Here is a 22,982-nt window from a genome sequence, read left to right as displayed (position 1 = left end):
GTATGGGGTGACCAGGATTACTCTGGCTCTGTCCCTGATGATCTTTTGGAGAACCCTTGGGATTAATGGGAATGGAGGGAAGGCATATGCAAGGTCCCAGTCCCAGTGCAGGGAGAAGGCGTCGATCGCTAGGGGCCTGTCCCTTGGGTTTAGGGAGCAAAAGGTTGATACCTTTGCGTTTATCCTTGTAGCGAATAGGTCTATTACTGGAAGGCCCCATCTCTGGACAATCAGATTGAAGATCTCGATGTTTAAGGACCATTCTCCCTGGTCTATGGTAGTCCTGCTGAGGAAGTCTGCCGCACAGTTTAGGCTTCCTTTTAAATGAACTGCCGATATTGATCTTACATTTTTTTCTCCCCAGAGGAAGATTTTCCTGGATAGACCTTCCAGCTTCTGAGACCGTGTGCCCCCCTGATGCTTGAGGTAGGACACGGTCGTTACATTGTCTGAATAGACCTTTATATGTTGGTTCTTTAGTTTTGGAGCGGCTGTTCGTATTGTCTCCCAAACTGCCCTGAGCTCCCTGTAGTTGGAGGACCGAGCTGCAATCTTCGGAGGCCAGTCTCCCTGGTAAAGAGCGGAGTAAATTTTTGCACCCCATCCTTTTATGCTGGCATCGGTCTGAATATGTACTGCTGGGGTCTTGAACCAGACCATGCCCTTTTTTAAATTTTTTGTTTGAAGCCACCACCGGACTGAAGATTTTACGTGGCCCGGGATCAGGATCTTTCTGTCCAACGAGGTCAGATTTTTGTCCCATTTTCTTAAAAGCCAGGACTGAAGGGCTCTGTAATGGGCCTGGCACCACGGGACTGCTACAATGCAGGCTGTCATCTGACCTAAAAGGCTCATCGTTTCTCTGAACGAGAAGGAGCGACGTCTCAGGAAGACCCTGACTGATGACTGTAGGTTCTGGATTCTTTCTGCTGGAAGGAAGGTTGTTTGCTTTTCCGAATCCAGTAAAACCCCAGGAATTTTACCCTGGTATTCGGAACTAGGGAGGACTTCTTTAGGTTTATCTCCCAACCTAGATATGTCTGAAGGGAACAGAAGATTTCTCGATCTGCTATAGACTGAACTACCGTGTTTGAAATAAGTACAAAGTCGTCTAGATAAGGGACGACCGTCACCCCGAGGTCTCAGGGAGGCGACCATCTCTACCACCAGCTTCGTGAAAATCCTTGGGGCTGAGGCCAGCCCGAAGGGGAGAGCCACGAACTGGAAGTGGTGAACAGACCCCCTGTGATCCTTTACTGCAAAACGCAGGAACTTCTGAGACTGGGAGTGAATGGGAACATGATAGTATGCGTCCTTCAGGTCGATTGTACAGAGGGACGCGTCTTTTTGAATTAAGGGGATGGTAGAATTTAAAGATTCCATCTTGAACCTTTTGTAGATCACAAATTTGTTTAGCCTCTTTAGATTTATAATCATGCGGAAGGCGCCCCCCGGCTTTTTTACCAAGAAAAGGCTGGAGTAGAACCCCCGCCCCCGTTGAAGCTCGGAAACTGGAATTACTACTCCTAGGTCTAGAAGATTCTGGACCTCCTTCCAGATCTGGCTGTACTGAAAAGGAGAAGGGTGGTGAGAAATCAGAAATACATTCGGAGGGGGGAAGATAGTTCTATTCTGTATCCAAACCTGACAAGATTTTGCACCCAGAGGCTCGGAGAAGTCTGCTGCCACTGAGCAAAATGTTGGGATAGTCTTCCCCCTATCCTGGCATCACTGTTTCTCACCGCCCTTGTTTTGGGGATTAAGCAGGTACCCTCTACCTCTCCCCCCTTTGGGGTAACTCCAACGTTTGGTTTTACCTTTACCACGAAAGGAACTACTTTGGGTATATTGACCACGAAAGGAGGGTTTCTTTTTAGGGGTCCTATCCTCAGGGAACCCCTTCTTTTTATCAGTAGCCTTCTCGAGGATCGTGTCCAGTACAGGGCCGAACACGTATTCACCCGAGAAGGCTATGGAACACAATTTCATCTTGGAAGAGATATCTCCCGACCAAGATTTTATCCAAAGTGCCCTCCGGGCCGCATTGGACAAGGCTGCATCCTTGGCTGAAAATCTAATTGTCTCTGCAGAGGCGTCCGCAAGGAAACCTGTGGCAGATTTTAGCAAGGGAATGGAATCTAGTATTTGTTCCCTAGGCGTTTTGCTGCTTAGATGACCCTCTAACTCATTCAGCCATAGGTACATAGACCTAGCAACTGAAGTAGCGGCTATGTTTGTCTTGACACTAAACATAGCTGCCTCCCAGGACCTTTTTAATAAGCTGTCAGCCTTTCTTTCCATAGTGTCCTTTAGCTGACAGTCCTCAAATGGAAGTGAGGTTCTCTTATTGACCTTGGCCACCTGGACGTCAATTCTAGGGACCTCGTCAAAAATTTTAGAGTCTGATGGGTCAAATGCAAGGCGGCTTCTGAATTCCTTGGATATACCCAGCTTCTTTTCTGGATGGGCCCATTCATCCATCACCATCTCCTTAATGTTTTCGTTTATGGGGAATACCCTGGAGCGTTTGACCCTCAATCCCCCAAACATTTCTTCCTGAACCGTATGGGGTTGCTGAATGTCTTCTACCGCCATGGTAACCCTGACAGCTTTTAGAAGGTCACTCATTTCACAAATTTTCTGGAATCCTCAACGATCTCGCCCTCAGATAGCTGGTCGTCATTCTCTTTTTTAGAGGATGAGGCATCGTCCTCTAAATCTTCGGAGTCAGAGGGGATGTCTGCCGCCCTGGGTCTTTTAGGTGGGCGGATCTCCCTGGTATCCTTATGGAGGGAGGCCAGTGAAGACTTAACCTCCTCCTGGATCATGGATCTAAACTCTTGCATAATTGAGGGCTGTTCATCTCTCACTATTTTAGCGATACAATCCTTGCACAGTTTTTTTGTGTAATCCTCAGGAAGCCTGACGGAGCACTGGATGCATCTGGCGGTCTTCTTTACTTTTTTAAAAGTAAGTTTGGCCTAAGTGAGAGAGGCAGCCCATTAAATTTAGGTTAATGTGGTATAGGAGCAAAGACTAGATGCAGTATACCAGCAGACACCACCAGGGGGAGGGGATAGTGGATACCCTCTAAGGCGCACTCCCCCCCCCCTTTCTGCCAACTATTAAGCTGCCATCTTGCCCAGGTGGGCTACTCACGCAAAGGCGCTCGGGAGCGGTCTGCTCCTTCTGCTGTGGCTCTTTCTCCTGGTCAGACATCTTCCGGTAGGAGAGCGATGCAGAGAGCGCAGCGGGAAAGTGCTTGCTAGCATCTTTTATAAAAATCCATCCACTTCCGGGTTTCGGCCTGCGGCCCGGAAGTGACATCAGACGCGCGACAGCACAGAGCATCTTTCCGGTCGGTTACTTACAGAGAGGTAGGCGACCCGCGGCAGCTCAGGGCAGGCTTCCCACAACAGGGAGCGTGACCCTGGCGTCCCCTGTCAGCTTGAGAACGAGTCCGCCGGAGAGCAGGGGACGCATCTCTGGGTGAAAAGGACCCGCAAGGGAGGCAAGGAGCACCACCGATGCGGTCACCCAGGTATTTCAAAATAATAAAAACGAGGTCCACTTCACCTCCCTGAAAGCCAGAGAGGACTTTTACTCTGTCCTGGCCACTATAGGGGCAGGAACACACTGGTGAATGGTGGTGGGAGGGGTCCTTTTAAACCTCTCTCTGTCCCTGCCCCTACAGAGGTCAGGGGTCAATCTCTCTGGGCCATCATGGTGGTGAAGTGGAAAATAATAATCTTGATCTAGGAGGAGGAGTTCCATATGGAGTAGAAGGTTGAGGAGGCGGTGTAGGTGGAAGCAGCGGTGGAGGAAACAGCCAACACTGGTTTTTGGTTTTGTTTTATTAATTTTTTTTGTTCAAATTTGGGTAGACCCCAAAACATTGGGAAATATAAAAAATACAACAATGAGAAAGTGTGCTGGGGTATAACAATGGCTGGGTAAGGCCGGTATACATGTCTATTCTGCACAAGATATACAGTCCCTGTGAAGTGCCGCTAAAATATATTTCTAATCAAGATTTTGTTACGAAACTGACAAAAAGTATTCTAATATTCACAGCTTGGTAAAGCCAATTGAGTCAATTTTTGCCAAGACATAAGTGTTGTCGCCTTGTCATATGAGCTTCACCTGTGACTAATAATGGATCAATTAGGTCTCAGGTGTGTATAAAAAGAAACCCAGTACACTAGACCTTTACATCAACTGCAACTAGACCTCTGCAAACATGCCTAAGACTCACCCGGAGACTAAAGTGTTGATTATCAAGAGGCTGAAGACCAGATCCACTGCTGATGTGGCAGACACCTTCAATGTGTCTAAGCGTCAAGTTCAGAGGATAAAAAAAAAGATTTGAAGAGACTGGAGAAGTTTTGGACAAGGCCAGGTCAGGCCGACCCCGCAAGACAACTGCTCGAAAGGACCGTTTGTTGGCTCGAAAATCCAAGGCCAGACCATTTTCCACTGCAGCAGAGCTCCACGAGACCTGGTCACCTGAAGTCCCTGTGTCAACCAGAACAGTTTGTTGGATTCTGTCTCTAAATGGCCTCCATGGTCGAATCAGTGCCCATACGCCAGCACAAAACAACAGACAATTGAAAAACCGTGTGGCATTTGCCAAGGGCCACAGCCTGCTAAAAGGATGGACGCTGGAAAAGTGGCAGAAGGTGGATTTTTCTGATGTAATTCAACAGAAGATTCACCACAGTTGCCGACTGGAACCCGCATGGAACCGTGATTTACCCAGAAAACAGTGAAGTTTGGTGGAGGCAAAATCATGGTCTGGGGTTACATCCAGTATGGGGGTGTGCTTGGGATCTGCAGGGTGGAAGGCAACATCAATAGTCTAAAATACCAAGAAATCTTAGCTACCTTTTATATACCCAACCATAAAAAAGGCCAAATTCTGCAGCAGGATGGTGCTCCATCGCATACTTCCATCTCCACATCAAAGTTCCTTAAGGCGAAGATCAAGATGCTTCAGTATTGGCCAGCCCAGTCACCAGACATGAACATCATTGAGCATATGTGGTGTAGGATGAAAGAGAAAGCATGGAAGACAAAACCAAAGAATATTGATGAACTCATATTCTTATGACTTAATTAATAAATTGTATGAATCCTTGCCAAACCGCATGGATGGTGTCCTTCAAGCTCATGGAAGTCATACAAGATATTAAATTTGGATCTCACAGCACCACTACTTAATTTGCCGACATTTTTGGATTTGCAGTAAAGTTGTTCAATTTCTGTATAGGCGACAAAACTTTTGTCTTGCCAAAATTTGACCTTTCTGTCTTGATTAAATGATAAATCTTTTTTTCAGTGAAACTAATTTATTTCAGTGCATTAAACATCATTTGGGAGGGCTTTAGCTTTTCATGAGATATTTCTAACACTAATTGATTAATTAAAAGTCAGGTTAATAGGAGTTTCTACAAAATAGAGACACAAGACTTTTGTCAGGGACTGTAGAGAAATCCTGTGGGATCCATGCCTGGTTCATGTGGCTGTGGACACACGGCTGCGCTTGTCTGTGAGCACCCCCCTGCCGTGCTAAACACACGTTCAGACAATACACTGGCTGCAGGGCAGGCCAGCACCTTCAAGGCGTAAAAGGGCAAGCTCAGGCCATGTGCCCAATTTGGAAACCCAGAAGTTGAAGGGGGCAGATCCATCAGTCAGTACCTGTAGGCGTGTGCACACATACTGCTCCACCATGTTGCTGAAATGCTGCCTCCTGCTAAGATGTTCCATATCAGCAAGTGGTGCTGGTTGTTGTGGCGTGCTGACAAAGCTTTTCAACATTTTGGCCATGCTAACCCTGCCTTCTAAGGTGCTGGCGGCGCCCCAGCTGCGTTGGTGACCTCTTCTTCCTCCTCTGCCTTCGCCTTGTGCCCCCACTGTCAGGTGGGAATGCCATCAGCAGCACATCTACCAGCATGCGCTTGTTCTCGCTCATCTTACGATCACACTCCAGTCACAGAATAAAGGACAGTAAGTTGTCCTTGTAACGGGGATCCAGCAGCGTGGCCACACAGTAATCAGCACAAGTTAGAATGTGGCTTACTTGCCGGTCATTGCAGACACTGCAGCATGTAATCGTTTATGTGTGCCAGGCTGCCCAGAGGCAACGAGAAGCTGTCCTCTGTTAGAGGTGTATCATCTGTGTCCTCTGTATCACCCCCAGCCACGCACCAGTGATGCCCATGAGCTGGTTTGGGTGCCACTCTGCCGTGAACACGGTTACTCCTCCTCCATCTCGTCATCCTCCAGAACTGTGCCCTGGCTGGACAATTGTGTACCTGGCGTATGTTGGTGCAGGAACCCACCCTCCGAGCCACTTGTGAATGACTGGCCTGAAACCCTTATAAATAATCCCTCTTCCTCATGTGCCACATCTTCCATCATCGCCCAAAGCGTTTTTTTTAAGGAGGCATAGAAGTGGGATAGTAACGCTGAGAACAGCGTCATCGGCACAGCCCATGTTGGTGGAGTACTCGAAACAGTGCAACAAGCCACATAGGTCTCGCATGGAGGCCCACTCATTGGTGGTGAAGTGGTGCTGTGCTGCAGAGCGAATCAACTATGAGTGTTGCAGCTGAAACTCCACTATTGCCTGCTGCTCTGACATATTGGGGTAATTTTTACACCACCAAATTCAGCACATACACCAGGCAAGGGATGTGCGTCAAACCGGCTAGTCCCAGAGCTGCTACGAGATTTCGCCCATTATCGCACACCACCAGGCCAGGCTTGAGGCTCACTGGCACCAACCACTCATCGATCTGTTGTTTCATGCCCGTCCACAGCTCCTGCGTGGTTTGTCCCCCAAACAGATACGTTTTAAAACTGCCTGCTGTCATTTTCCCCTGGCTGTGGTGAAGGTGTTACGCTGACCAGATGAGGAAGTGGAGTAGGAAGCAACAGGAGGCAAAGAGAAACGCCCTGCAATCCTCAGTGGTGGAAGGACATGCACCAAACTGCTATCCGCCTCAGGCCCAGCCGCCACTGCATTTACCCGGTGTGCTGTTAAGGAGATATAACGTCCCTAACCGTGCTTACTGGTCCACGTATCCATAGCTAGATGGACCTTGCCACAGATGGCGATGCACAGTGCACACCTAATTTTGTCCCCCAGTTGGTTATGCAGGGAAAGGATGGCTCGCCTGCAGGTGCCAACTCTGATCTTTCCGCAAGGGACTGGGTGGGAGACAATGTGAAGGAACTGGAGGCACTGTCAGCCACCCAATCTACTATCACCTGTACTTGTTCTGGCCTCAACATTCGTAGAGCCGCATTCAGGCCGACCAAATAATGCTGACGGTTCTGTCGTCTACCCACACCTGAGGAATGTGTTTTAATTGTGCGTGTAGCTGGCACAGATTGACCACATTCTCTCCTACAATAGTTGCTCCACCAATACCAGCAGCACCACAACCAGGGCCACGTCCCTTATTTGACGCTCTCCTCATTCTTTGCATTCACCCACCAAACTAACAGATGGTTTATGTCATAGGACGCCAGATTTTTTTGTGTCGGATAGGTGTTCGGGGGGATGCGGATTGTCCCAGATGTGGCTTGAGCCCTGCTACCTTAATGCACATGTTCTGGGATTGTGCGGAGCTCCGGAATTTCTGGTCCTCAGTTCTGGCCTTAATAAAAGACGCATTTAATATCACGGTTCCGCCTGGTCCGAGAACATGTATAGTAGGAATATTAGACATCAAAAATCACCATCACCGTTTGGGAGTGCAGCGTCTGTTATTCCAGGCTAGGAAATTGATAGCCAGATTCTGGCTTAGACCTCAACCACCGTCTAGGGGAGAATTCCTTAGTAGGATGTCAGTGGTAATACGCCTAGAAAAAGGTGTATATGTTAAAAGGCAATGTGTAACGAAATTTACCAAAATATGGGATAAGTGGGAGGAATTTCGGATACAGTGTCCGGATTAGCCTCTCGTCTTAGTTGAAATATGAGACGGTAGAGGCACAGTCCCTGATTTCTTCTGTTCTTCAGCTTAATCAGCTATTGACGTATGAAAGTGATTAGCATTACACAGGATGGGTGTCAAGATGAATATTAAACAAATAGGAGAAGTACACCAAAGGCTATGATTAAGATACATTAATAAAATAGCTGATGTTGGAGTTCGGATCCGTTCCATCGCTCGGGTAAGGGGGGGGGGGGGGGGGGGGGGGGGGATTGGGTTACAGTTGGGCAGGGAGGGTTGATCTTTTGTTCATTAATTACAATGGATGGAAAGGTGGTTTGTACATGGTATACTGTGTAACTAGATTACTTGATCTTAGGTGCATCTCGTGTTATGCCTGTTGCCATATTACATACTAATGGAAGTGACTCTTTGGCAATCATGTAATGCTATGATACTATTATCAACTGATGCATGTATAATGTGCAGGCCAATTTCTTTCTTTGTATTTTTGTAATTTTCACAAAATTCCAAATAAAAATTATCTGATTTAAAAAAAAAAAAAAAAAAAAAAAAAAAAAAAAACAGATGGTTTATGTCAGGCGACAATGTAACCGCCAATAGTCAACAATTAAGTTCAATGACAGTAAGGCAGTGCCGGTGTCATAAAGCGGAAACATTTCTTGAGGTCACACAACAGCATGACAGGAGAATTTTATACAATTACTTCACAGTCACAAAAAATGTTAATTTGTTAACCAACAATGTAACAGCAGTATTGACTGGTTGTATTGGACTTAAGCAATCAGGTAGTGGTCAGCCGGCACTCTGTCCAAGAGGCGTGGTGCACGTGTCCGAGATCACAATCCCACATGCATTAGAAGAAAAGACCGGCACTCACTTTTTCTTCTGCAAATTAAATCCTTTTTTCGTCACATATAAGTTGCAATTTTCAGTGACGCGCGTTTCGGCTCCAATACAAGCCTTTCTCAAACAGATATGGCATACACATGATACAATATACACGATGGATGTATTGTACTGTCAGAAATGCAGCAAAGGCCCCAAATGTAGTATTTTGCATAAAATATATATATATATTTTTTCTAATACCAGAATATAACAGCAGTATTTAACGCTTGTATTGGACTGTCACACATCCAGCAAAGGCCCCAAATGTAGTATCTAAGACAAAATGGGTGTTTTTTTTTTTAAACCAGAATATAACGGCAATATTTAAAGCTTGTATTGGACTGTCACAAATGCAGTAAAGGCCGCAAAAGGTACTTTATGGAAAATTATTATATGATTTTTTTTCACTCACAGTTAAACAGATGGATTTACAGATTTTATTTCACTATAAGATTTGCAGTACAGGCCGCAAAGGTACTTAGAGGGTTTCTACCACCAGATTTTCACCTATTTAGCTGTCTGACACTAGCGATCTGCTAGTGTCTGCTGTACCTAACCATGTTCATGTATTACCCTTGTCTGGAGCGGTTAAGCTTAAAAACGTAGTTTTATTGCTATGCAAATGAGCCTCTAGGTGCTATGGGGGCGTCTTTTCAGCACCTAGAGGCTCCGTCTACTCCCTATTTCTGCCACCCAGCGCGTCCCTCCAGCCCACCCCTCTCCTCTAGATAGACAGCCTACTTCTCTCCATCTCGGCCAAATTCTCGCACCTGCGCTTCTGTATTCGGCACAGTGACTGTCGGACCACTCCCTGCGCCATAATCTGTGCAGGGAGCGGTCCGACAGTCACTGCGTTTGCGCCAAATACAGTTTGAGTTTTTTATTTTATTAAAAAAGGAGATTTTTGTATAACTTACCAGTTAAATCTCTTTCTCGCTCTTCCTTGGGGGACACAGACCTTGGGTATAGCTCAGCTCCCTAGGAGGCGTGACACTAAGTAAAACTGTTAAGCCCCTCCTCCATCAGCTATACCCTCAGCCTGGAGATAGAGGCTACCAGTTGCGTGTCCAAGTAGTGAAAGGATAACAACCAATAACGGAAACAACCAGCCAGCAACCCAACGGGGCGCCAGACCATAACCCTGTAACCAAACACAGAAGGGTGGGTGCTGTGTCCCCCAAGGAAGAGCGAGAAAGAGATTTAACTGGTAAGTTATACAAAAATCTCCTTTTCTCGCCCATTTTCCTTGGGGGACACAGACCTTGGGACGTTCAAGAGCAGTCCAAGAAGGGAGGGACCACAAACCCAAGGCGGAACACCACCAGAGCATCAGGAAACCGCTGCCTGCAAAACCAGGCGGCCCAAAGCAGCATCCGCTGATGCATGCGTATGCACCCTATAGAACTTTGTGAAAGTGTGCAGAGAGGACCAAGTGGCTGCTTTGCACAACTGTTCAGCCGAGGCCCGATGCCTCTGCGCCCAGGAAGCTCCGACTGCTCTGGTGGAATGAGCAGTGACGCCGAAAGGCGGAGGTCTGCCCTTGGCTCGATAAGCCTCAGACACCGCCAGTTTAATGAAACGGGCAATAGCCACCTTGGAGACCGCCAACCCTTTGCGCGAACCCTCCGGAACCACAAACAGGGAGTCCGTGCGCCGAAAGGACCCGGTGACCTCCAAGTAAATCCTCAACGCCCTGACCACATCCAGACGGTGCAGTTCCCGTTCTCTGGGGTGGGAAGGAGAGGGACAGAGCGACGGAAGGACGATGTCCTCATTGATGTGAAAGGCGGAGACCACCTTTGGCAGGAAAGTCGGGACAGGCCGAAGCACAACCTTATCCTGGTGGAAGATCAGGAAAGGTTCGGAGCAAGAAAGAGCCGCTAACTCCGACACCCGTCGGAGAGACGTGACGGCCACAAGAAAGATGACCTTGCAGGACAGAAGGCGAAGGGAGACCTCCCGTAAAGGCTCGAAGGGGGCTGATTGGAGCGACGAGAGCACCACATTCAGGTCCCAGGAAGGAACTGGAGGGCGGTACGGCGGAACAGAGTGAGCCACCCCTTGTAAAAAGGTCTTAATTGGCCCTAGAGGGGCCAGGGGACGCTGGAGAAGAATAGACAGCGCCGAAATCTGACCCTTCAGAGAACTGAGGCACAGCCCCAGGTCCAGACCCGACTGGAGGAAGGACAGGATTGTGGGAAGAGAAAACCGGAGAGGTGGGATGCTCCGGGACTCACAGAACCCCAGATAGGACCTCCAAACCCGATAGTAGATCCTAGAGGATACGGGCTTACGAGCCCGGATCATGGTGCGGACTACGTCCGCGGAGAAACCCCGTCGCGTTAAGACGGCGGTCTCAATAGCCACGCCGTCAAACGTAGCGAGCCTAAATGCTCGTGGAAGATCGGTCCCTGAGAGAGAAGGTCTTCCCTGGAGGGCAGTGGCCACGGTGCGTCTGCCAACAGCAACATTAGGTCGGCGTACCAAGACCGGCGGGGCCAATCCGGGGCGATTAGAATCGCGGGGACGCCCTCTGCCGCGATCCTCCGAAGAACCCGTGGCAGGAGGGGAAAAGGAGGAAAGACGTACAGAAGGGAGAATTCGCGCCACGGAAGGACGAGCGCGTCGGCGCCGTATGCCTTCGGGTCCCGTGCCCTGGCCAGGTATAGGGGGACCTTGTGGTTGAATTTGGAGGCCATGAGGTCCACGTCGGGGCGACCCCAGCGAAGACAAAGGGCTTCGAACACCTCTGGGTGCAGGGACCATTCTCCCGGGTCGATGGTGGACCGGCTGAGGAAATCCGCCGCCCAGTTGTCCACTCCCCGGGATGTAAATCGCAGATAAGGCCGGCACGTGCGTCTCCGCCCAGAGGAGAATGAGGGTCACCTCTTGCATCGCTGCAGCGCTGCGAGTGCCTCCCTGATGGTTTATGTATGCCACAGCCGTGGCATTGTCCGATTGGATCCGAACAGGGTGGCCCCTCAGCAGATGGGTCCAGTGTCTGAGGGACAGAAGAATCGCCCTCAGTTCCAGAATATTGATTGGAAGTCTGGACTCCGATAGAGACCAAACGCCCTGGACGGACCGGGGAGGGAAAACCCCCCCCCACCCCCGTAAGCTGGCATCTGTGGTAATCACCAGCCAGTTCAGTGGAAGGAAGGACTTCCCCCTTAGAGGGATATGCAACCACCAGCCGAGGGAAGCCCGAGCCAGGGGAGGCAGAAGAAAGGTCCTGTCCAGACTCCTCGGTGATTTGTCCCAGGCCGACAGAATTGCCCTCTGAAAGGTGCGGGATCGGAATTGTGCGAACGGCACCGCTTCGAAACAGGCAACCATCTTTCCCAACAACCGCATGCTGGATCTGAGGGAAGGGCGGTGATGACGGAGGAGACTGCGAACCGACCCGCGAAGGGCCAGACGCTTGTCCGACGGAAGGCGGACCTCCGCCAACTCTGTATCCAGGAGCATCCCCAGGAAGATCAGCCGTCTGGAGGGGGTAAGGGAAGATTTGGGGTGGTTGATAATCCAACCGAACCGCGTCAGGGTCTCCAGAGTGAGTTCCACACTGCGGGATGTCTGAGAGAAGGAGGGTGCCTTGACCAGGATGTCGTCCAAGTATGGGAGAAGAAAAACACTTCTTGAACGTAGAAGGGCCAAGACAGGGGCCAGGACCTTGGTGAACACTCGAGGAGCCGTCGCCAGACCAAAGGGAAGGGCGACGAATTGGAAGTGATCGTCCCCCACCGCGAAGCGCAGGAAGCGGTGATGACATGGAGCAACCGGAACGTGGAGGTATGCATCCTGAATGTCGATTGAGGCCATGAAATCCCCTCTTTCCAGGGAGGCCACTGCGGACCTGAGAGACTCCATCCGGAATCTCTGCAGTCGGAGAAAACGGTTCAGGCATTTTAGGTCCAAGATCGGACGCACTGAGCCTTCCTTCTTGGGAACCACAAAGAGGTTCGAGTAGAACCCCCTGAACCTTTCCGTCGGAGGCACGGGGGCGACGACACCCTTGTCCATTAGAGAGTGAATGGCCGCGAAGAAGGCAGCCACTCGTACGGGATCTCGCGGAGGACGGGATCGGAAGAAACGGTCTGGCGGAATGGACGCAAATTCGATTTTGTATCCGCAAGATACAATCTCGAGCGCCCATGCGTCTGAGATGTGGGCCCGCCATACGTTCCTGAATAGGAGAAGGCGGCCCCCCACCCGGGTGGGTGGGGGCGCACCTTCAGGCAGAGGGCTGCTGGCCTGTGGGAGCCCGTGCAGGCTGGGACTTGCGCCAGGTAGGTTGCGTCCGAAAAAACGGCTTCTTGCGTCTATCCTGGGCTGGGCCAGAGGAAGAAGAACTGGCCGCGGGTCTAGACCCGGTGGGCTTGCGAAAGGACCGAAAACGGGACGAACCAGCGCGACCACGGGGGGCGCCCATTGGCCTGGACTGGGGGAGGCGAGTACTCTTCCCACCCGTGGCCTCTGATATAAGTTCGTCCAGACGGGTTCCGAACAGGCGGGAACCCGTGAATGGTAGGCCGGCCAAAGAGCGTTTGGAAGCGGCGTCCGCCGCCCAAACCTTCAGCCAGAGTTCCCTCCTGACAGAAACTGCCAGGGCAGAGGAACGGGCAATGAGGGCACCCGCATCAAGGGAGGCCTCACAGACGAATTTTCCGGCCTGAACAATTAGTTGGGCTAAGGAACGGAGGTCCTGAACAGGGACGTCCGACCCTAACTCCCGTTCCAGTTGCAAACCCCATTCAGAGACCGCTTTGCCAACCCAGGCGGAGGCAAAGACCGGTCTAAGGGCCGAACCAGAGGCAGTAAATATGGCCTTGGAGAGGGATTCCGTACGACGGTCCTCAACAGACTGGAGGGAAGATCCGTCCTGTACAGGAATAGTAGTGCTTTTGGACAGGCGAGCCACGGGAGGATCAACCTTAGGCGGGGATGTCCACGTGGTCACAGAATCCGCTGGAAAGGGATAACAAATGTCCAGCTTTTTGGGTGTAATAAAGCGGACGTTAGGCCGAGTCCAAGCCTTGGATACCACAGAAGAAAAATCAGCGTGTATGGGAAAAACCTTGGAGGCCTGTTTGGGGCGGAGAAAGGACACGCCAGCCTGTTCAGAGCTGGGGGGGTCATCGTGTAGCTGAAAGGTATCACGGATGCTAGTGACAAGATGCCCCACCGCGGACGCCAATTTGGACGGAAGCTCTGAGTCCATGTCCACGTCCGAATCCGCCAGTTCTCCCTCAGAAAGCGTATCCCTTTGAGAGGATAGACTTGACTGAGCTCGCACGCATGGCGGAGAGAGCGAAGCATCTGGAGAAGATGTGCGCTCAACCCTTGAACGTTTCTGAGTATGCCGGGCCCTGGAAGATTCGCTGGGAGGCAGGGAACCAGTGGGGGCGGCAGAAACGGTAGTCCCAGCGGGTGCGACAGGGATTGTGGCAGCCTGCGGGAGAGGCGGTCTATCCACGAGACGGCCCACTACGTGTGTAAGGCTTTCCACCGCCTGAGACAGAGACCTAGCCCAGTCAGGGGGTTCAGAGGCACCGGGGGGCGCAGCGGGAAGCGGGCCCTGCACCGGGGCCTGACATGCAAGGCAATGCGGCTCAGATTGCCCACGCGGAAAAAGTTCCTTACAGGCGGTACAGGCATGGTACCAGGGTTTGGGGGCACCTGTGAGATCTGTCATGCTGAAGTGTGGTTGTACTCTAATATAGAGACCACAAAGGGTTATAGCAGCTATTACCAGGAGGGTTAGGAGAGGGTTAACTGTCCTACCAGTGCCTCAGAAGAACGTCAGGAGATGGCCCAGATCAGCAGCAGCAGAGAAGCAGTGAACAGCAGTGAGCAGCAGAGAGCGCCCACAGAAGCCGAGCGATGTACACAGGAGGTTAGAGTCCCCCACCGTGTCCCAGCTTCCTGTCAGGAGTGAGGAAGCGCGGGAAACCTCAGCAGAAAGCACGGGGAACAAGCTCCGCCCCCTCCAGCGCTTGAAATGTCTCCTGTGAAGGAGAACGTAGCTCCGCCCCCAAAATGACGCGCGCGTAAGCCCCGCCCCTTGCCGGGACCGCTAAGCCCCGCCCCCGTTCTCGGCGGGAAGGGGGAGAGAGAGAAGAGAAAAATTGAGTCAGCCCCGAATGAGGGGGGGGGGAGAAAGATAGCAGCGTGGGGGGGAACGGCGTGGGGGTGCTGAGGATGCTGCTGTGCTGCATTGTCCTGCAGATGAGCGCTCAGAATGAGCGACCACGGGTGCCCCCCTTACCCAGAGGGGTAGATGCTGCAGATAGGGACGGGGTATGGGCTGGAATAGCCATCTCACCGTCCGACGTCTTCACCCTCAGTCCTTTCCAGCAGGGTCGCCCCTTCAGCCACTGGCACCGCAGTGGCAGGAAGCTGGAAGAGGGGCTTGGCGTGCGGGCGACCCCCTAGCTGGCGGGATGTAGGGGAGCCATTGCTGCCCAGATCCTCCTATTGCTTCTGTGGGGGAGGCAGCAGTGCAGATAAGTTGGCACTGGCGCAACTCAACCCCGGGAGAGCAGAGAGGTCTAATGAGTCTCTGGTATCCCTAGGAAAAAATAAAATAACAAAATTAGAAGAAAAAGTAAAAATAACAAGGAGAAAACAGCCCTGCAGTAGCAGGGAGTGTCTTGCCTCCTTGGACACTAAGCTAAAACTGGTAGCCTCTATCTCCAGGCTGAGGGTATAGCTGATGGAGGAGGGGCTTAACAGTTTTACTTAGTGTCACGCCTCCTAGGGAGCTGAGCTATACCCAAGGTCTGTGTCCCCCAAGGAAAATGGGCGAGAAAATATGTTTCAATTATATTCATGGCCATAGTTGATGTCCAGTACCGTTTTGTGGCAATAGATGTTGGGGCTTACGGCCAAACCATTGATTCCATGATCTTTAAAAATTCTGACATGGGGCAAAGGGCATACAATAGACAATTTGATTTCCCACCAACTCAACCTCTACCAGGAAGTGATGCTGCCCCCATGCCCTTTGTGTTGGTTGGTGATAAAGGCATTCCAGATGTGTGGCAATCTCATTAAACCTTATTCCAGCCGCGGATTAAATCGGAACAAACTAGTATTTAACTACTGCCTGGTGGAATGTACATTTGGCATTCTGGTAGCTAAAGGGCAGATTTTCACCAAACAAATTCAACTGAAAATAGAAACTGTTGATTAGGTAGTAAAGGCAGCTGTCGTGTTACACAACTACCTCCTCATAAAAGAACCGCTAAATGTCCAGGAGATTCCTGAAGACAGCGAGTTGGCCAGTATTGAGCGCTTTGGCTTGCGGACCACTGTAGCAGTTTCCAGGATGAGACTCCTTTGCTGAATATTTCTGCTCCGATGCAGGAAGAGTGGACTGGCAGCACCAAATGATTTAAATTGTTCTTAATTATTATTTTTTTCATTCAATTTGAATATATTCTTGAGGCAGTTTGTTTGCATGGTTTATGTAAGTGGGTGGATACACTATTATTTATTGTTTTTCAAAACCTGTTTTGTAAAATTAGTCTGTTGCATAATTTTTTTTTTAAAACCATACATTGAGTCTAGTTGCTTATATTGATCTCACCACACTGGAGGAGCGACAAATACTTGTGTCGCTCTGCCAGTACAGGGAAATTTTAAGTGTTCCAAAAGAACCCATTTTGGATCCACTTGTTTAAAACACAAAATACACACATTTTCAAAAACTAATTATTAAGAATAGAAAAATTGTATAAAATAAATATATTTTTTTAATTGAAACTTCTTTAAAACTGCCTATATATTGGCCTGGTGGGGGGTGAAGGAGAAGGGTGGGGGGTGGAGGGCAGTGGACGGTTTGTTCTTCTGCCACTGTGAACAAATTAGTGCTAGTCAGGGGAAGTGCTTGTTGGGGAAGTATTTAAAGTGGAGGATTGGGAAGGAGAAGGAGTTTCCCGAGCAAGAGTAGAGGGAGAAAAGAGCTTGGGGGTTTGGGGAGGTTGGGAAGGGGGATGGGGATGTGTTGCACTTGCCACAAGACACAGTCCACTTGTATTCTGGCCTCAAAACAGCTGGTTGGGCGTGAACTGTTCCATCACGGGGAGCAACGATAAATAGCGATGCACCGTACTCATTTGCGGTGTCAACACCGCCCCCTCCTGAAGACACAGCAAATTATACTCCAAAGCAGCAACTCTATCTTTGGAGGAAACGAGCCTTGTGCAATCCTCGTAGTCCGCCTAAGGCCGAATGCACACGGCCGTTGTTCACGGCCGTGAGCGGTCCGTGGAACCGCGGCCTGGATTCCTCCTGAGAGCAGGAGCGCACGGCGTCATTGGTTGCTATGACGCCGTGCGCTCCCTGCTGCCGCCACAGTACAGTAACACACTGGTATAGATCATACCAGTGTATTCCTGTACTGCGGCGGCAGCAGGGAGCGCACCACGTCATAGCAACCCATGACGCCATGCGCTCCTGCTCTTAGGAGGAATCCAGGCCGTGGTGCCACGGACCGCTCACGGCCGTGTGCATTCGGCCTAATGGCTCCTACCTGCCCTCTGGTGACGCATGAGGGCCTCAAATTGTTGTGCTAAAGTGGCCATCGTTGCGTTGCCAGAGGGCACAGGTAGGGGAACATTGAGGTCCTGACCAGTTGCTTGAGCTGGACGAAAGGGACCCCTGGTGGCCGAATCTTCAGAGAACGCCTCTTGGGGAGCTTTGGGCACCCGAGTTCTGCTTGCTGTTCTGTAAAAGCAAAGCAGAAAAAAAAAAAAAAAAAAAAAAAAACACAATTAGCAATTGTATTTCGGTGGAGATCATATGGATAGAGGTGAGCAAAGCGACTTCTGAGGCTACATAGGAAGTTGCATTCCCAAACTGCATTTCATACAAATATTGTACGTAGACGGAGCACAGAGAAGTATCTATGTACAGTATGATGATTATTTTTTTTGGGGAAAGCAACTTCCGATGTATAATATGAAGCACACTTCGCTCATCTCTACTCCACAAAATACTATGTGGATGGCCATGACAGAGTGCCAAATGACAGTCTGCCTGGGCCATACATTATGGAGAACATAATTCATAATCTCTATAAACATAAAGACAAGTCTTTAAAATACATGATTTGTCGACATCAAAAATGGTTTACTATTTGAACCAGCCACAATAATAAAAAATGTTGTTAAACTATTGGTGGCAGTGACCGACATCAACTAGACGGTAAACCACTTTTTAGAAATAAAACATACATGTATGCTATCTACAAATTAAATACTGTATACTTAGAGCACGGATCCCGTTGCCTGTCTCTGAGGTCGTCCCAATTTAGCACAATGGCCTCACAAATCTCGTGCCAGAGGAGCCGGGTTGCTTGGTGGTCTGTGTGGCGGCAGTCCGTGTGGTCCCACAATGGTGGTCGTTCCTCCACCATCTGGATGAGGAGGTCATTGTCCCAATAAAAAAAAAAAAAAAAAAAAAAAAAACACGACGTCCTCATCCCTTCTTGTGGAGACTCGGGAACCCTAAAAAATAAACAAACATTATATTTTAAACTTTAAAAAGACTTTGCTTGAAAATACTCACACGACCCCGACCACCGCATGCTCCCGACTTCCTCAGAGAGGCTCGATGACTTCTAAGAGGCAATGGGACAAGGTGGCCAAAAAATTCAAAAAAAAGTAAAAAATTATAAAGATACAATAACCAGTATCTTTGAGGAAAAAAATAAAATAAAAATACTATTTAAAACACCTACCGTTTGCCGTCCTCCATCCCCGACTTCCTCCTCTGTCGTACTCTCATGGCCGGGAGGCATCTTCTCCAGAAATGACTGAGGGAAAAAAAAAAAATAATAATTAGAATTACAAAAAATTACAGTTGGGAATGCTACCCAACTTGACATACCATATATCATGTCGTGCTTATAGAAAAAAAAAAAAAATGATATATATATATATATATATATATATATATATATATATATATATATATATATATATATATATATATATATATATATCAAAAGGATGAGGCAGCACTCCAACTTCAGGTGAAAGCCGTGGATCCTTTATTCCCTTGTGCAACGTTTCAATCGCTCATTGCGATCTTTATCAAGCTTGATAAAGATCGCAATGAGCGATTGAAACGTTGCACAAGGGAATAAAGGATCCACGGTTTTCACCTGAAGTTGGAGTGCTGCCTCATCCTTTTGCTATCTATACTTATCTATAGCCGTTTGAGCCTGCGGCTTTGAGGATATTTTGCACCCACATCATTTTTTGGTCTTGTGCTGCTGGTTTTGCTTTTTTGTTATATATATATATATATATATATATATATATATATATATATATATATATATATATATATATATATATTTGAACTTTACAAAAGACGACAGACCTACGAAAATATTACTTGACATTTTTTGAATAAAATAAAATAAAAAAAGCTGTCTGGCAGGCGGCCATGTGACCGTCTGTCTAGCCGTTTTTGTTCTCCCCTAAAAAATTAATAAAAAGGAGTGGTAGTCATATTCTTCTACTTAAGACTACTCCTCCAGGCATCCAATATGTACTTATACTACCTCAAGTCCCTGTGCAAAAGACATAGGGCCAGATTTATCATTAGCTCAGGTCAGAAAAAGTCCCAAACGCTAAAACTGCGCACAAATTTGCGACTTTTTTCTGCTCTGCACTATGCTCGCCAGTTTTCTGAAAGTGGGTGTGTTTTCTTATGTAAATGAATCTCTAGACAGGATTTACTATTGGGACTATTTAAAAAGTCACAAAAAAGTCTCAATTTCACTCCAGTGAGGACCAAGCTTATCTTATGAGACTTTCATAAAAACGTGCGACTTTTTCGTAAAGATGTGCGACTTTTTCGTAAAGCTGCTTACTGACGGATAAACTGCTACCGTCAAACCACATTTATTACAGTCTTAAAGGGCCGATCATAAATCTGACTAGGCTAAAACTGACTTTAGCCATATGTTAAAGTGGAGTGAGCTGTCAGAGTAATGATAAATCTGGCCCATAGGGACTGCAGGTAGTATTAGTACATAGTGGATGCTAGGAGTAGTAGCCTTAGGTACCGAAACTCCGAGCATCCACTATGTACTTATACTACCTGCAGTCCCAGTGTACTTTTGCATAGAGACTGCAGGTGGTATAAGTACATAGTTGATGCTAGCAGTAGTCCTAGATACTATTACTTCTAGCATCCACTATGTCCTTATACCACTTGTAGTCCCTATGCAAAAGTACATAGGGACTGCAGGTAGTACAAGTACATAGGTGATGCTAGTAGTATAGGAGCTGTATGTTACAAGTACATAGGAGCTGACACTTTAAACTCACCTTCAATGGCGTGCTTCCTTCTCCCTCGCAGGCTGGAGCAAATGGACAAACAAGAAGCTGCGCCACCAGCTTCTCCTATATCCAGTCGTAGAACGAAAATCCGGATCCGGCATTGCGGTAATTTCCAGAACACTTGCTACCGAATCCGGCATTAATGCATTTCAATGGGAAATAATTCCGGATCCGGCAAGTGTTCCGGAATTTTCTCCGTCCAAAAAACGTACAATGACTGAACTGAAGACATCTTGATGCATCCTGAACGGAATGCTCTCCATTCAGAATGGATAAATCTGATCAGTTTTTTGTTACGGTATTGAGCCCCTGTGACTGAACTCAATACCAGAAAAGAAAAACGCTAGTGTGAAAGTACCCTGAGGCTACATTCACACGACTATGTGTTTTGCGGTTGACAAAACACTGATCCACAATAAAAAGGACGTCCTTTTGGCATCCATATTGCATTCGCAAAATTGACAAGAATAAGACATGCCCTATATTTTTCGTGGGGCTATGGAACAGACATACTGATGCGGACAGAACACGGTACACTGTCTGCATTTTTTAGCGGACCCATTGAAACGAATAGGTCCTCATCCAATCTGCAAAAAAACGGAACGGATACAGAAACAAAATATGTTCATGTGCATGTAGCCTAAGAATGATGAATGTGCTGACATTCACAAGGAATGTGTGAAAGATTTGAGCCTGGACCCATGTAAAATTGTGAATGCAGCTCTGGAGTACAGAAAACGCTGCAACTCAATGAAAGGTTATTCAAGTACAGTGCCTTGCAAAAGTATTCACCTCCCTTGACTTTTTTCGCATTTTGTTACTTTACAGCCTTACGTTCAATGTTTTGTTAATTAGAATTTTATGTGATGGATCAGAACACAATAGTCTAAGTTGGTGAAGTGAAATAAGAAAAAAAATATAACAAACTATTGTTTAGAAATATAAAAAACAGAAAATTGGCATGTGCGTATGCATTCACCACCCTTTGTTAGGAAGACCATAAAAAGCTCTGATGCAACCAATTACATTCAGAAGTCACAATTAGTGAAATGATGTCCACCTGTGTGCAATCTAAGTGTCACATGACCTGTTATTACACATACACACCTTTTTTGAAAGGCCTCAGAGACTGCAACACCTAACCAAGAGGCATCACTAACCAAACACTGCCATGAAGACCAAGGAACTCTCCAAACAAGTAAGGGGCAATGTTGTTGAGAAGTACAAGTCAGGGTTAGGTTATAAAAAAAAAAAAATCCAAATCTTAGATGAGTGGCCAGAAGAAAGCCATTACTTTCAGCTAAAAACAAAAAGGCACGTTGTGAGTTTGTGAAAAGGCATGTGGGAGACTCCCAAAATGTATGGAGGAAGGTGCTCTGGTCTGATGAGACTAAAATGGAACTTTTCAGCCAAAGAAAACGCTATGTCTGGCGCAAACCCAACACATCACATCACCCAAAGAACACCATCCCCACAGTGAAACATGGTGGTGGCAGCATCATGCTGTGGGGATAGGACTGGGAAACTGGTCAGAGTTGAGAGAAAGATGGATGATGATAAATAGAGGGATATTCTTGAGCAAAACCTGTACCACTCTGTGCGTGATCTGAGGCTAGGACGGATGTCCACCTTCCAGCAGTACAATGACCTCAAACACACTGCTAAAGCAACACTTGAGAGGTTTAAGGGGAAACATGTGAATGTTTTGGAATGGCCTAGTCACAGCCCGGATCTCAATCCAATAGAAATCTGTGGTCAGACTTAAAGAGGACCTTTCACTACAATAAAAAAATCTAAACTAAGTATACAGACATGGAGAGCAGCGTCCAAGGAACTCTCTGCACTTACTATTATCCCTGAGGGCGCCGCTCCGTTCTCCTGGTATAGGCTCCGGTAGCTTCAGATTTTCGGCTCAACTGGGAGGAGCCTGCCGGCGTCTTCTTCTCCCAGGCTGTAGCGCCGGCCAATCGCAGCGCTCAGCTCATACAGTTTTTTTCCCTCCCAGGCTATGAACTGAGCGCTGTGATTGGCCTGCACTACAGCCTGGGGGAAGGAGACGCCGGCAGGCTCCTCCCAGTTGAGCCGAAAATCAGAAGATACCGGAGCCTATACCAGGAGAACGGAGCCCCTGTTCACAAGCGCAAACCATCCAACTTGAAGGAGCTGAAGCAGTTTTGCAAAGAGGAATAGGCAAAAATCCCAGTGGTAAGATGTGACCAGCTCAAAGAGACTTATCCAAAGTGGCTTGGAGACGTGATTGCCACAAAAGGTGGCTCTACAAAGTATTGACTTTAGGGGGTGAATAGTTATGCACATTGACTTTTTTGTCCTATTTGTTGTTTGCTTCACAATAAATAAAAAAAACATCTTCAAAGTTGTGGGCATGTTCTGTAATTGAAATGATGCAAATCCTCAAACAATCCATGTTAATTCCAGGTTGTGAGGCACCAAAATACGAAAATACTTTTGCAAGGCACTAGATGTAGACCAGTTCTATAAATTAATTTAAAAGCCGGAGAAAAAGTAAGTTATCCATATGAGATGTGGGAACAACTTGGTTCTGCATCTAGCAATTTTCTAAACATATTCACATAAGTAAAAGGGACTTCTGGTGGGTTAACCGACTGAAAAATGGATGCCTGCCAGGTAAATACCACAGTATCACTGGTGTGGGACATGAATAAGGTACAGGTTATTAAAGAAATACCAGGTGTACAACTAAAATCAGATTTTTTTCTGGAGTAGCTCATCTTAACACCATTTC

This window comes from Bufo gargarizans, chromosome 6 (assembly GCF_014858855.1).
Source record: "Bufo gargarizans isolate SCDJY-AF-19 chromosome 6, ASM1485885v1, whole genome shotgun sequence".
Taxonomy (NCBI): domain Eukaryota; kingdom Metazoa; phylum Chordata; class Amphibia; order Anura; family Bufonidae; genus Bufo; species Bufo gargarizans.
Note: the sequence above shows the minus strand (reverse complement) of the source record.